This window comes from Loxodonta africana, chromosome X (assembly GCF_030014295.1).
Source record: "Loxodonta africana isolate mLoxAfr1 chromosome X, mLoxAfr1.hap2, whole genome shotgun sequence".
Taxonomy (NCBI): domain Eukaryota; kingdom Metazoa; phylum Chordata; class Mammalia; order Proboscidea; family Elephantidae; genus Loxodonta; species Loxodonta africana.
In genome coordinates this window covers 176,173,232-176,188,191 of record NC_087369.1, presented here as the reverse complement: position 1 = coordinate 176,188,191, position 14,960 = coordinate 176,173,232, and positions in this window count along the sequence as shown.

The following is a 14,960-nucleotide window of genomic DNA, read 5'->3' as shown; positions in this document are numbered from 1 at the left end:
ACACACATGCACACACCACGCACCCCTGCACATGGCACACGCACAGCATGTACATGCACGCACACGGCACACACACAGAGCACACGGCATGACACACACACCCCTGCCCTGCACACAGCACACGCAACCTGCACATGGCATACCCACGTGCACACACCACACGGCACACACGTACAACAGTACACACACCCCTGCACACGGCACACACACACACAGCATGATCCCAGAAGCAAGGACATGCTCACATTGTCCCTGTCACTACTGTCATTATTGTCAAAGAGAATAAAAACTCCTCTCCCGCCATCCAGACCAACAAAGATGGTAGAAAGTGAAGTCCATAGGCTACACAGGTCACCCCATGCAAGATTCTAGAATAGATTCTTAAATGGAAAGCTGTGAGCCATGGGAAAAAGTCACACCAACAAATACTTCTTCCTCCCCTCGTGCGCACCCCACGTGGCTCCCAGCCCTGTCGGGGAGACCGGCTGCGGAACCTGAGGAACTGAGGTGCAGGGGGTTGCAGGGGAGGATTTCTCTGAGGGACACGGGTATCAAGGCCATGAGGCTCCTTGTCATATGGTGAGCACCTGGCCGGAAGCCAGAGGTGGAAGCTCCTGGGCACAGGACCAGGGATGAGGCCAGTCTTTTGGGGTCCAAGAGCCATTTCCTTACGGGTTTGTTTCCCTGCCCAGGATCCAACCATGGCCACACAGGGCTGGATCCTGGCAGTGTGCCAGGCCTGGGCCCACCTCTGCTCTTGCAGTCCTGGTTTCCCCGTTGTCTTGGGGTTGCGTCCCAAGAAGCAGGGTAAGGGGCTGGTGTGCACCCAAGGCCAGGACGAGCAGGGGAGCCGTGCAAGCCCCTGGTCTCCCGGCAGGTGCTGGGCCCAGGGAGAAGGCAAGGCACCAAGGCCAGGGCCTCCTCTCCCCGCTAACGTCTCTTCCAAGACCGAGTTGCCACCCACCACCCACCGGGGTTTAGAGTTATGAAAGCAGAGATTCCCCTACCACAATGGCTGAGACCCCAAAGGCGGGGAGGTCGTGGGCGCGCCCATGCACGCACTGCATGGGGGCTGTGCCAGGTGAGAGACCCGGGGCTGATTGAAAGGGAAAGGCCCCAGGCAGGCCCCTGGCCCAGCCACACCCCAGGGGAGGGGATGATGGGTTTGATGGGAAGAGGACTGGCGAGACTTTTTCACTGTCAGGGCCACATGAGTCAGCAGAGATGGCTCTGGGCTGCCCAGGAGCCCCTGCCCTGCAGGCGCTGTTAGCCAGGAGTGGGAGACCACCTGGGGGATGCTGGGATCACTCTGGAGAAGGCAGCGGCCCAGGGTCTGCCTCCATGAGGCTGGCAGTGATGGGCTGGGGGTCCTGGAGAGGAGAAGGAGGGAGAGGTCCCCTAAGGAGTGTTGGAGGGGGTGGTGACTAGCTTGCGCGCTTGCCCCGTGAAACACTGGGAAGTCCGTTCTGCAACACTGAAGAAGGGCCTGGCCATGGGGTCCCCAGCTAGCCTCAGGGGCCTCAGGCCAAGGTAGGACTAAGCAGATGCCACCCCCCACCCAATGGGGCCCCCTATGCCCCCCTCCCCTTGCTCCTCCAAGATTCCCTTTGCAGAAAGGGCTTTGTGGGTGGCCACGGGATGGGCCCTGCTCCTCCAGCCCGGGGTCTGATTGGAGGATGAGTTTGGCCAACCCCGGCAGAGGCAGTGGGACCAGGTCAGCTGGGCCTTTCCAGCCGCTGGCTCCCCATAATGATAACCCTTTGTTCAACAACTACCAAGTGCCGCTGCCTGCTGGGCCCTGGGCTGGGTGCACCGAGATGGTGAGCCCTGGACCTTGCCCCGGGAGCGAACAGTCCTACAGGAAGAGAGCCTGTGGAGGGGAGGCAGGGAGGCCAGGCACAGGCCGTGGCTGTCAGCCAGGAGATCAATGTCGGGAGCCTGGGGCAGTGGGGTGGATAGGAGTGACCTGGCAGGAATGGCATTTGAAGACCATTTAAGGGATGGAGGAGAAAGAGAAGCCAGCCAAGGGCATTGACAATGGTAAACACATAGCTAGGAGAAAAACCAGGGGAGGCAGAAGTTATGAGGCTGAGAGAAGGGACGGTACATCCAGGGGGTACGGCCACAAATGGCTCTCAAAGCAACTGCAATTTGACTCTCCTGTGGGAAAGGGGGCAATGTTGGAGGATGGGAGCTACTCAGGACCCAAGAGGGATGTGCGTGGGCTGAGGATGACAGGGTGACAGTGGGCCACAATCTGATAATCTAATTCTGTCCACTTGCCTGAAGGGCGAAATCAAGTGAATCTTCAAAAGCGACACGAAACACGGCTGCAGATTGAGGGAGGGGGCGCCGCCCGGGGAGCTTGCAGGCGGCAGCAGGCCGGGGAGCAGTTGAGGACCATGAGGGGCCATCTGAGGCTATGACAGCCTGGCAGGAGGAGGCTCCTGTTTTGTTAAAGTTGTTCATGCCCGGGGTTCAGAGTCAGATTGTTCCCTGAGACTTGGTACAAAAAGCAGCAGCAGCCCCCTCCTCGAAGGCAACCAGCATGGACTCATTTTATAGCAGACTTTTTGGTGCTTACCTCAATAGTTCTAAAGAGCACGCTTGTGGTGCTCCTTCCTGCTAGGAAAAACGAATCTGTAGCCCCCTCTCCACGACACGTGGCCTCCTACCCCCGCTGTCCTTCCGCTATGGCTTCTTCTAGATCAGCTTAGGTCAGGGGTCAGTGTTTGCGCTACTGGAAGTATGCTGCCCTCCTCAGCCAAGCCATGGCGCACACAATGAGTTCTTTCTTTTTCCTGTGTGGCTTTTTAAAATCAGCTTCACGGAGGCACGATTGCTGTTGTTAAGTGCCGTCAAGTCAATCCCGCCTCATAGCAACTCCTGTGACAGAGTTTCCTGGCCTGTAATCTTTACAGGAACACATCGCCGGGTCTGTCTCTTGCAGAGCCGCTGAGTGGGTTCAATCTGCCAATCTTTCAGTTAGCAGCCAAGTGTTTAACCATTGTGCCACCAGGGCTCCCGAGGCATAAAAAAAAAAAAGCAATGAATAAAAAAAAAAAAAATTCATAAATTTTAATTGTGCAGTTCCCTCAGGGTCCCTTTAAAAAATATTTTGGGGGGTAAAATATACATTTCTACGTGTAAAATTCAGTGACATCAATTATGTTCACCATGTTGTGCGACCATCACCACTATCCATTTCCAAATCTTTTCATGACCCTTAACAGAAACTCGGTACCCCTTCAGCAATAACTCTCCTTTGCCTCTTCCATCCAGCCCTGGTAGCCACTCATATGTGTTGGTCTCTCCGCATTTACCTATTCAAGATATTTCGTGTAGGTGGAATCATACACTATTTGTCCTGTTGTGACTGACTGACTTCACTCAGCATCATATTTTCAAGGTTCATCCGTGTTGTAGCATGTGTCAGGACTTCATTTCTCTTTTTGGATGAATGCTACGACTGCTAACCAAAAGGTCAGCATGTCGAATCCACCAGCCACTCCTTGTAAGCCCTAGGGGGCAGTTCTATTCTGTTCTCTAGGGTCACTAAGAGTCCGAATCGATGGCGACGGGTTTGGTTTAGGGGTATGGATAGACCACATTCTGTTTATCTATTCATCTACTGATGGACATTTGGGTCGCTTCCACCTTTTGGCTGTTGTAGATAACGCTGCTGTGAACGTTGGTGTACCTTCGTGGCCCTTTGCAGTCAATCACCTTTCACCACCTGACCTCTAGCAACCACTGATCAGTCTGTCACTATAGCTTTGCCTTGTCTAGAATTTCCTATAAATAGAACCACAGTATATGCAGTATTTTGTGTCTGGCTTCTTTCGCTCAGCACAATGCCTTTGCAATTATAAAAGAAAAATGCTTTCGGATTGCATGTATCAGAAGCTCATTCCTCCTTATGGACTGTACTGTCCCATTATATGGATATACCGCAGGACTGTACTGTTCCATCACGTGGATATACCGCAGTTTGTTTATTCCATTACCAGTTGACAGACACTTGGATTGTTTCCAGATTTTGGCTGTTAGGAATAAAGCTACCCTGGACATTTGGGTACAGACTTTTGTGTGCCGATGTTTTCATTTCTCTAGAGTAAATATTTAGGGTTGGGATTGCTGGGTCATATGACAAGTGTATGTTTAAGTCGACAAGAGACTACCGAATTATTCCTCAGAGTGGTTATGGCATCTTGCACCCCCATCAGCATCCTTACCAGCGCCTGGTGTTATCGGGCTTTTACATTTTTTTTGTCTTTTTAATTTAAACCATTTTAGTGGCCTTTTCTTGGTGTTTTGATCTGCATTTCCTTTTTTTTGAATGACTAAAAATGTTGAGCATCTTTTCATGTGCTTATTTGCCATTTGCATACATTCTTTGGTGAAGTATCTAGTCAAATTTTTTCCTAATTTTTTACATAAAACGTTCACAATTATTCAGCTGTAAGAATTTGTTGTTTTTAATACATTCTGGATACAGGTTCTTTAACAAATAAATGTTTTGCTAACTTTTCACCCAGTACATGGTTTGCCTTTTGATTTTACTAATAGTGTTTCTCAAAGAGCAAACATTTTTAATTTTGATTAAGCCTAATTTATCAATTTTTTTATGGTTTGTGTTTGTGTCCTATCTAAAAAACTCTTTGCCTAACCCATTGTCACAAAGATACTCTTCTATGATTTCTTTTAGAAGCTTTATATTTTTAATTCTTAAATTTAGGTTTATGAACCATTTTGAGTTAGATTTTAAGTATGGTGTAAGGTAAACATTGAGGTTCATTCTTTCACATGTGCCTATCCAGTTGTCCCGCACCATTTGTTCAAAAGACTACCCTTTCCCCATTGAATCGCCTTTGTCAAAAATCAATTGACCATATGCGTGCGGGTCTATTTCTGGACTCTCGATTCTGCTCCCTTGTCTACCCTTTTAACAATGCCACGTTGTCTTGATTACTGTAAATTTAGAGTAAATTTTGAAATCAGACAGTACCAAACCCCCAATTTTGTTCTTCTTTTTCAAAATCATTTTGGCTGTTTTAGGTAATTTGCATTTCCATACGAACTTTGGAATCAGCTCCTCAGTTTCTACAAAACTAAGCCTGCTGGGATTTTCATTGCTGTTGCATTGACTCTATAGATAAATCTGGTGGCATTTGACATCTTAACAATATTGAGTCTTTCAATTTATAAATATGGTATCTCTCTCCATTTATTGAAGTTTTGTTGATTTCCCTCAGCAATGCTTTGTAGTTCGTTTGTGCAGTTTGTTAAGTTTATCTCTGAGTATTTCATGTTTTTGATACTACTGTAAATGACACTTCTAAATTTTAATTTCTGATCGTCCATTGCTAATATATAGAAATATTGTTGATTTTTTATATTGACTATCCTGCAACTTTGCTAAACTCACTTACTAGTTCTACTTTTTTTTGTAGATAGGATTTTTTACTAGACAATCATGCCTTCTGTGGATAAAGACAGTTTTGCTTTCTCCTGTCTAACCTCTATGCCTTTTATTCCTTTTTCTTACCTTATTTTACCAGCTAAGACCTCCGGTATAACACTGAGTGAAAGTGTTGAGAGAGGATATCCATGACTTCTTCTTGATCCTGTGAGAAACGTAGTAAGTCTTTCACCATGAAATATGACGACTGCTGTGAGTGTTCACAGATGCCCTTTATCCAGCTGAGGAAATTGCCCTCTATTTCGAATTTACTGAGAGCTTTATCATGAATAGGGGTTGAATTTTGTGAAATGTTCTTTTTCCTGTGTCTATGAGATCATTATGCTCTTTTCCTGTTTCCTTTCTTTGTTCTGTAATGTGGTTAATTACATTGATTGATATTCAAATGTTGAAGCAAACTTGCATTCCTGAGAGGTACCCCATTTAGTCATGATGTATTATCTTTTAATATATTGCTGGATTTGATTTACTAAAATTTTGTTTAGCATTTTTGTGTCTCTATTTAAAAAAAAAAAATTCAAGAGTCTATAAGCTTTTTTTCTTGTAATGTCTCCCTCTGGTTTTGATATTAGGGTAACATTGACCTTGTAAAATGTTGGGAAATGTTCCCTTCTCTCCTAATTTCTGAAACAGTTTGTGTAAAATTGGTGTTATTTCTTACTTAGTGCTTGGTAGAATTCACAAGTGAAGCCATATAGGCTTGGAGTTTTCTTAGTGGGAATGTTTTTAACTACAAATTGAATATAAACTATTCAGGTTATTTCTTCTTGAATGAGCTATTTAGGGTTAAAAAAAAAAACCACTGCTAGGGTTATTTTATTTCTAAATATTTGGAAATTTTCTAGAAATCATTTTGTTTTTTAAGGAACTTGTCCACTCCATCTAATTTGTCTAACGTATTGGCACAAGTTGTCTGCAAGATTCCTTTATTATCCTTTTGATGTTTGTAGGAGCTGTAGCGATGTCCCCTCATTCATTCATTTTTTTCTTTTTAATAATTTTTATTGTGCTTTAAGTGAAAGTTTACAAATCAAGTCAGTCTGTCACATATAAGCTTATATACACCTAACTCCATACTCCCACTTACTCTCCCCCTAATGAGTCAGCCCGCTCCCTCCTTCCAGTCTCTCCTTTCATGACGATTTTGCCAGTTTCTAACCCTCTCTACCCTCCTATCTCCCCTCCAGACAGGAGATGCCAACACAGTCTCAAGTGTCCACCTGATACAAGTAGCTCACTCTTCGTCAGCATCTCTCTCCAACCCATTGTCCAGTCCCTTCCATGTCTGATGAGTTGTCTTCAGGAATGGTTCCTGTCCTGGGCCAACAGAAGGTTTGGGGACCATGACCACCAGGATTCCTCTAGTCTCAGTCAGACCATTAAGTCTGGTCTTTTTATGAAAATTTGGGGTCTGCATCCCACTGATCTCCTGCTCCCTCAGGGGTTCTCTGTTGTGCTCCCTGTCGGGGCAGTGATCGGTTGTGGCCGGGCACCAACTACTTCTTCTGGTCTCAGGATGATGTGAGTCTCTGGTTCCTGTGGCCCTTTCTGTCTCTTGGGCTCATAGTTATCGTGTGACCTTGGTGTTCTTCATTCTCCTTTGATCCAGGTGGGTTGAGACCAACTGATGCATCTTATATGGCCGCTTGTTAGCATCTAAGACCCCAGACGCCACACTTCAAAGTTGGATGCAGAATGTTTTCATAATAAAGTTATTTTGCCAATTGACTTAGAAGTCCCCTTAAGCCGTAGTCCCCAAACCCCTGCCCTTGCTCCGCTGACCTTTGAAGCATTCAGTTTATCCCGGAAACTTCTTTGCTTTTGGTCTAGTCCAGTTGAGCCGACCTTCGTGTATTGAGTGTTGTCCTTCCCTTTCACCTAAAGGAGTTCTTATCTACTAACTAATCAGTAAATAACCCTCTCCCACCCTCCCTCCCTCCCCCCCTCGTAACCACAAAAGTATGTGTTCTTCTCAATTTAAACTATTTCTCAAGATCTTATAATAGTGGTCTTATACAATATTTGTCCTTTTGCAACTGACTAATTTCACTCAGCATAATGCCTTCCAGGTTCCTCCATGTTATGAAATGTTTCACAGATTCGTCACTGTTCTTTATCCTTGCGTAGTATTCCATTGTGTGAATATACCATAATTTATTTAACCATTCATCCCTTGATGGACACCTTGGTTGCTTCCAACTTTTTGCTATTGTAAACAGAGCTGCAATAAACATGGGTGTGCATATATCTGTTCGTGTAGAGGCTCTTATTTCTCTAGGGTATATTTCGAGGAGTGGGATTTCTGGGTTGTATGGTAGTTCTATTTCTAACTTTTTAAGAGAACACCAGATAGATTTCCAAAGCGGCTGTACCATTTTACATTCCCACCAGCAGTGTAGAAGAGTTCCAATCTCTCCGCAGCCTCTCCAACATTTATTATTTTGTGTTTCTTGGATTAATGCCAGCCTTGTTGGATGGAATCTCATCGTAGTTTTAATTTTCATTTCTCTAATGGCTAATGATCGAGAGCATTTTCTCATGTATCTGTTAGCTGCCTGAATATCTTCTTTAGTGAAGTGCATGTTCATATCCTTTGCCCACTTCTTGATTGCGTTGTTTGTCCTTTTGTGGTTGAGTTTTAACAGAATCATATAGATTTTAGAGATCAGGCGTGCTAGCTGGAGATGTCATAGCTGAAATTTTTTTCCCAATCTGTAGGTGGTCTTTTTACTCTTTTGGTGAAGGCTTTAGATGAGCAGAGGTGTTTGATTTTTAGGAGCTCCCAGTTATCTGGTTTCTCTTTGTCATTTTTGGTAATGTTTTGTATTCTGTTTATGCCTTGTATTGGGGCTCCTAACGTTGTCCCTATTTTTTCTTCCATGATCTTTATCGTTTTAGTCTTTATGTTTAGGTCTTTGATCCACTTGGAGTTAGTTTTTTGTGCATGGTGTGAGGTATGGGTCCTGTTTCATTTTTTTGCAAATGGATATCCAGTTATACCAGCACCATTTGTTAAAAAGACTATCTTTTCCCTAGTTAACTGACACTGGGCCTTTGTCAAATATCAGCTGCTCATATGTGGATGGATTTATATCTGGATTCTCAATTCTGTTCCATTGGTCTATGTGCCTGTTGTTGTACCAGTACCAGGCTGTTTTGACTACTGTGGCTGTATAATAGGTTCTGAAATCAGGTAGAGTGAGGCCTCCCACTTTCTTCTTCTTTTTCAGTAATGCTTTGCTTATCCGAGGCTTCTTTCCCTTCCATATGAAGTTGGTGATTTGTTTCTCCGTCACATTAAAAAATATCATTGGAATTTGGATCCGAAGTGCATTGTATGTATAGATGGCTTTTGGTAGAATAGACATTTTTCCTATGTTAAGTCTTCCTATCCATGAGCAAGGTATGTTTTTCCACTTAAGTATGTCCTTTTTAATTTCTTGTAGTAGAGCTTTGTAGTTTTCTTTGCATAGGTCTTTTACATCTTTGGTAAGATTTATTCCTAAGTATTTTATCTTCTTGGGGGCTACTGTGAATGGTATTGATTTGGTGATTTCCTCTTCGATGTTCTTTTTGTTGATGTAGAGGAATCCAAGTGATTTTTGTATGTTTATCTTATAACCTGAGACTCTGCCAAACTCTTCTATTAGTTTCAGTAGTTTTCTGAAGGATTCCTTAGGGTTTTCTGTGTATAAGATCATGTCATCTGCAAATAGAGATAATTTTACTACCTCCTTGCCAATCCGGATGCCCTTTATTTCTTTGTCTAGCCTAATTGCTCTGGCTAGGACCTCTAGCACAATGTTGAATAAGAGCGGTGATAAAGGGCATCCTTGTCTGGTTCCCGTTCTCAAGGGAAATGCTTTCGGGCTCTCTCCCTTTAGGGTGATGTTGGCTGTTGTCTTTGTATAAAATTGTATAGATGCCCTTTATTATGCTGAGGAATTTTCCTTCAATTCCTATTTTGATGGGAATTTTTATCATGAATGGGTGTTGGACTTTGTCAAATGCCTTTTCTGCATCAATTGATAAGATCATGTGATTTTTGTCTTTTGTCTTATTTACATGGTGGATTACATTAATGGTTTTTCTAATATTAAACCAGCCTTGCATACCTGGTATAAATCGTACTTGGTCGTGGTGGATTATTTTTTTGATATGTTGTTGAATTCTATTGGCTAGAATTTTGTTGAGGATTTTTGCATCTATGTTCATGAGGGATATAGGTCTGTAATTTTCTTTTTTGTGGTGTCTTTACCTGGTTTTTGTTTCAGGGATATGGTGCCTTCATAGCCGTCATTCATTCTTGATATTGGTAAATGTCTTCTCTCCATTTTATTTGATCAGTCTGGCTAGAAGTCTGTCAGTTTACTGATCTTTTCAAAGAACTAGGCTTTTGTTTATTTATTTATTTTACTGTGCTTCAGGTGAAAGTTTATGGCTCAGGTTAGTTTCTCATACTAAAATTTATACACGCATTGTTACGTGACCGTAGTTGCTAACCCTATAATGTGACAGCACACTCCCCTTTCCACCCTGCATTTCCCGTGTCCATTCAACCAGCTCCTGTCCCCCTCTGCCTTCCCATCTCACCTCCGGACAGGAGCTGCCCATTTAGTCTCATGTATCTGCACCCCATCTACTTGAACTAAGAAGCACACTCCTCAGGAGTATCATTTTATGTCTTATAGTCCAGTCTAAACTTTGTCTGAAGAGGTGGCTTTGGGAATGGTTTTAGTCCTGGGTTAACAGAGAGTCTGCGGGGCATGTCCTCTGGGGTTCCTCTAGTCTCAGTCAGACCATTAAATCTGATCTTTTTATGTGAATTTGAGTTCTGCACCTCGTTTTTCTTCTGCTCCATCAGGGATCAAAGAACCAGCTTTTGGTTTCATATATTTATTTAGTAGCTAAAGCAAATGGAAGAAATGATGAGATAAAAGAGCTGAGCAGATTTCAAAGGGTGGCTCGAGCAAAGTAATGTATTATAAGGACATGTGCAAAGACCTGGAATTAGAAAACTAAAAGGGAAGAACACGCTCAGCATTTCTCAAGCTGAAAGAACTGAAGAAAAAATGCAAGCCTCAAGTTGCAATATTGCAGGAGGATTCTACAGGGAAAATATTAAACAACCCGGGAAGTGTCAGGAAAAGATGGAAGGAATACACAGAGTCACTGTACCAAAAAGAACTGCTCAGTGTTCAGCCATTTCAGGAGGTAGCATATGATTGAGAACGCATGGTACAGAAAGAAGAGGTCCAAGCTGCAGTGAAGGCACTGGCAAAAAACAAGGCTCCAGGAATTTATGGAATACCAATTGAGATGTGCCAACAAATGAATGCAGCACTGGAAGTACTCACTCGTCTATGCCAAGAAATTTGGAAGAGAGTAACCTGGCCAACCTATTGGAAGAGACCCCTGTTTATGCCTATTCCAAAGAAAGGAGATGCAACAGAATGCAGAAATTATTGAATGATATCATTAACATCACACACAAGTAAAATTTTGCTGAAGATCATTCAAAAGCGGCTGCTGCAGTATATCGACAAGGAAATGCCAGAAATTCAAGTAGGATTCAGAAGAGGACATGGCACCAGGGATATCATTGCTGATGTCAGATGGGCCCGGGCTGAAAGCAGAGGATACCAGAAAGATGTTTACCTGTATTGTATTGACTATGCAAAGGCATTTGACTGTGTGGATGATAACAAATTATGGACAACATTGCAAAGAATGGGAGTTCCAGAACACTTAATTGTGCTCCTGAGGAACCTGTACATAGATCAAGAGGCAGTTGTTCAAATAGCATGAGGGAATACTGCATGGTTTAAAGTCAGGAAAAGTGTGCTTCAGGGTTGTAGCCTTTCACCGTACCTATTCTTCCTTGGTCTTCCTTATTCATTGTCCAGCTTTCGGTTGCAGTAGAACACCGACTGGGAGCTACCAGACATTCAGGCCGAGTAGGAAGAACCAGGGATATTGTTGCTGATGTCAGATGGATCCTGGCTGAAAGCAGAGAATATCAGAAAGATGTTTACCTGTGTTTTATTGACTATGCAAACGCATGCGACTGTGTGGATCAGCGTGGATTACCCCTCAACATAAAGAAAACAAAAATCCTCACAACTGGACCAATAAGCAACATCATGATAAACAGAGAAAATATCAAAGTTGTCAAGGATTTCATCTTACTTGGATCCACAGTCAACACGCGTGGAAGCAGCAGTCAAAAAATCAAAGGACGCATTGCATTGGGTAAATCTGCTGCAAAGGACCTCTTTAAAGTGTTAAAAATCAAAGATGTCACCTGGAAGACTAAGGTGAGCCTGACCCAAGCCATGGCGTTTTTAATTGCCTCATATGCATGTGAAAGCTGGACAATGTATAAGGAAGACAAAAGAAGAATTGATGCCTTTGAATTGTGGTGTTGGCGAACTATATTGAATATACCGTGGACTGCCAGAAGAATGAAGAAATCTGCCCTACAACCAGAATGCTCCTTGGAAGCAAGGATCCCCGGAGAAGGTCATCATGCTTGGTAAAATAGAGGGTCAGCAAAAAAGAGGAAGGCCCTCAATGAGATGGATTGACACAGTGGCTGCAACGATGGGCTCAAGCAAAACAATAATTGAGTCGCTATGAGTTGGAACTCACTCCACAGCACTTAACAACAATATTTACTCTATTGTTTTTCTGTTTTCTATCTCATTGCTTTCTGCTCTTGATAATTTTCTCCCTTCTGCTTATTTTGGGTTCGATTTGCTCTTCTCTTCCTAGTTTTTTAAGGTGGAAGCTTAAATCATTGACTTGGGACCTTTCTCCTTTTCTAATTTAAGCATTTAATGCTTTACATTTCTCTCTAATTATTTCTTCTGTTGTATGCTCCAGTTTTGATATTTTGTATTTTCATTTTTATTCAGTTAAAGATATTTTCTAATTTCCTTGTGACTTCTTCTTTGATCCATGAGATTTTTAGAAGTATATATTTTATTTCTAAATATTTGGAAACCTTGTATGTATCTCTTTGCTGTTGATTTCAAATTCAATACTGTCTTAGTTATCTAGTGCTACTATAACAGAAATTCCACAAGTGGATGGCTTTAACAAAGAGAAGTTTATTCTCTCACAGTCTAGTAGACTGTGGTTGTTGTTGTTGTTGCTGTTGTTAGGTGCTGTCGAGTCTGTTCACAGCGATCCTATGTACACGAGAACAAAACACTACCTGGTCCTGCACCATCGTCACGATTGTTTTTATGCTTGAGCCCATCGTTGCAGCCACTGTGTCAATCCATCTCGTTGAGGGTCTCCCTCTTTTTTGCTGACCCTCTACTTTACCAAGCATGATGTCCTTCTCCAGGGACCAATCCCTCCTGATAACATGTCCAAAGTGTGTGAGACGTAGTCTCGTCATCCTAGCTTCTAAGGAACATTCCGGTTGTACTTCTTCCAAGACAGATTTGTTTGTTCTTCTGGCAGTCCATGGTATATTCAATATTCTTCTCCAACATCGCAACTCAAAGGCGTCATTTCTTCTTTGGCCTTCGTTATTCATCGTCCAGCTTTCACATGCATAAGAGCAGATTTAAAACATGAAGTTCCCCTGTCTATCTGCGCGCTTCTCTCTCTTATATCTCAAAGAGATTGGCTCAAGACACAATCCAATCTTGTAGATTGAGTCCTTCCTCATTAACATAGCTTCCACCTATCCGACCTCATTAACATCATAGAGGTAGAATATACAACACATAAGAAAATCACCTCAGGTGAAAAAACGGAGGACAATTACAGGACACTGGGAATCATGGCCTAGCCAAATTGATACACATATTTTGGGGGGACACAATTCAATCCACGACAAATACCATTGTGGTCAGAAAACATCCTCTGTGTGATTTCTGTGCTTTGTAATTTATTGAGACTTGCTCGGTTCCCCAGAATGTTGTCTACTTGGTGAGCGCTCTATCCGCCCTTGGGAAGACTGTATCTTTTGCTGTTATTGGGTGTATTGTTCTATAAATATCAATTACATCAATTTGGTTGATCATGTTGTTGAATTTTTCTATATTCTTACTGATCTTTTTCGTACTTGTTTTAGCAATTACTGAGAAAAGATGTTAAAGTCTCCAATAATGTTTGCTAATTTGTCTATTTCTCCCTCTATTGCTGTCAATTTTTGTTTCATGTATTTGGGAACTTCCTTACTAGGTGCTTACATATTCGAGGCTATGATGTCTTCTTGATTATTTGACTCTTTATCATTATGAAGTCTTTTGGTGGTGCAAACAGTTAACGAACTCAGCTGCTAACCAAACAGTTGGAAGTTTGATTCCACCCACAGAACCCTCGGAAGGAAGAACCGGCCATGTATGTCTGAAAAATCAGCCATTGGCAACCCTATGGAGCACAACGCAGAAATGCAGGGTGAGGGCGATTGCACAACTCAGAGAATGTCATCAATGTCACTAAATTGTAGAAACTGTTGAGTTGGTGTATGTTTTGCTGTGTATATTCTCAACAACAAAATAAATAAAATTTAGGGAAATAAACACCTATGGAGGACAGTTTTACTCTGAGGCACATGGGACTCGGATGGCAACTGTTTTGTTGGGGGGGAGAGTTCCAATCAATATGAAATCTCCCTCTTCATCTCTGGTAATACTCTTTGTCTTGAATTTACTTTATCCGATATTAATATAGCCACATCAACTTTCTTATGCTCAGCGTTCACATGGTGTATCTTTTTCGATCCTTTTACTTTTAACCTGTCTATGTCTTTATGCTTAATGCGTGTTTCTTGTAAATATCATATAGCCATTTTATCCAGCCTGACAGTCTCTGCCTTTTAACTGGGACGTGTGGCAGATTGTGTTTTTCGAAGGTAGCCGCAACAATCTCTCTCATCCCACATGCTCCCCTGGGACTTTGCCACTTCCCCATCGAGAGATGGAGTCTAACCCCCTCCTCCGCCAATGCTTTAATCTGGTTGGGCTTGGAATCAACATAATATGGTAGAAGTGATGCTACGTAATTTCCAAGGCTAGGTCAGAAAAGGCAGTACAACTTCTGCCCTTTGAGCACAAATACTCTTCAAGCCTTTAACCACCATGGAAGCAGCCTAACTTCCCTGAGGCTACCAGGCTATGAGGAAGCCCAAACCAGCCCTCACAGACAGACCACATGGAGCAGTCCTGAGACAACACAAAGCAGAAGACATCCCCAGCTTGCCCTAACTTGCTCCAGCCACACACTGTTCAGCTTCAGCCACCATCTGACGGCAACAACGTGAAAGACCCTGAGTCATGATGGCCCAGTTTGAGCCTTACCTGTATTTTGACTCACAGATACCAAGAACAATAAGAAAATGATTGTTATCATTTTAAACCACTAAATTTGGGGGTGATTTGGTGTTTGATATTCTATTTTTTCCATCTGTTTTTTGCTCTTCTTTTTCTGCCTTTTTTAGGGGACAAATTGAAATTTC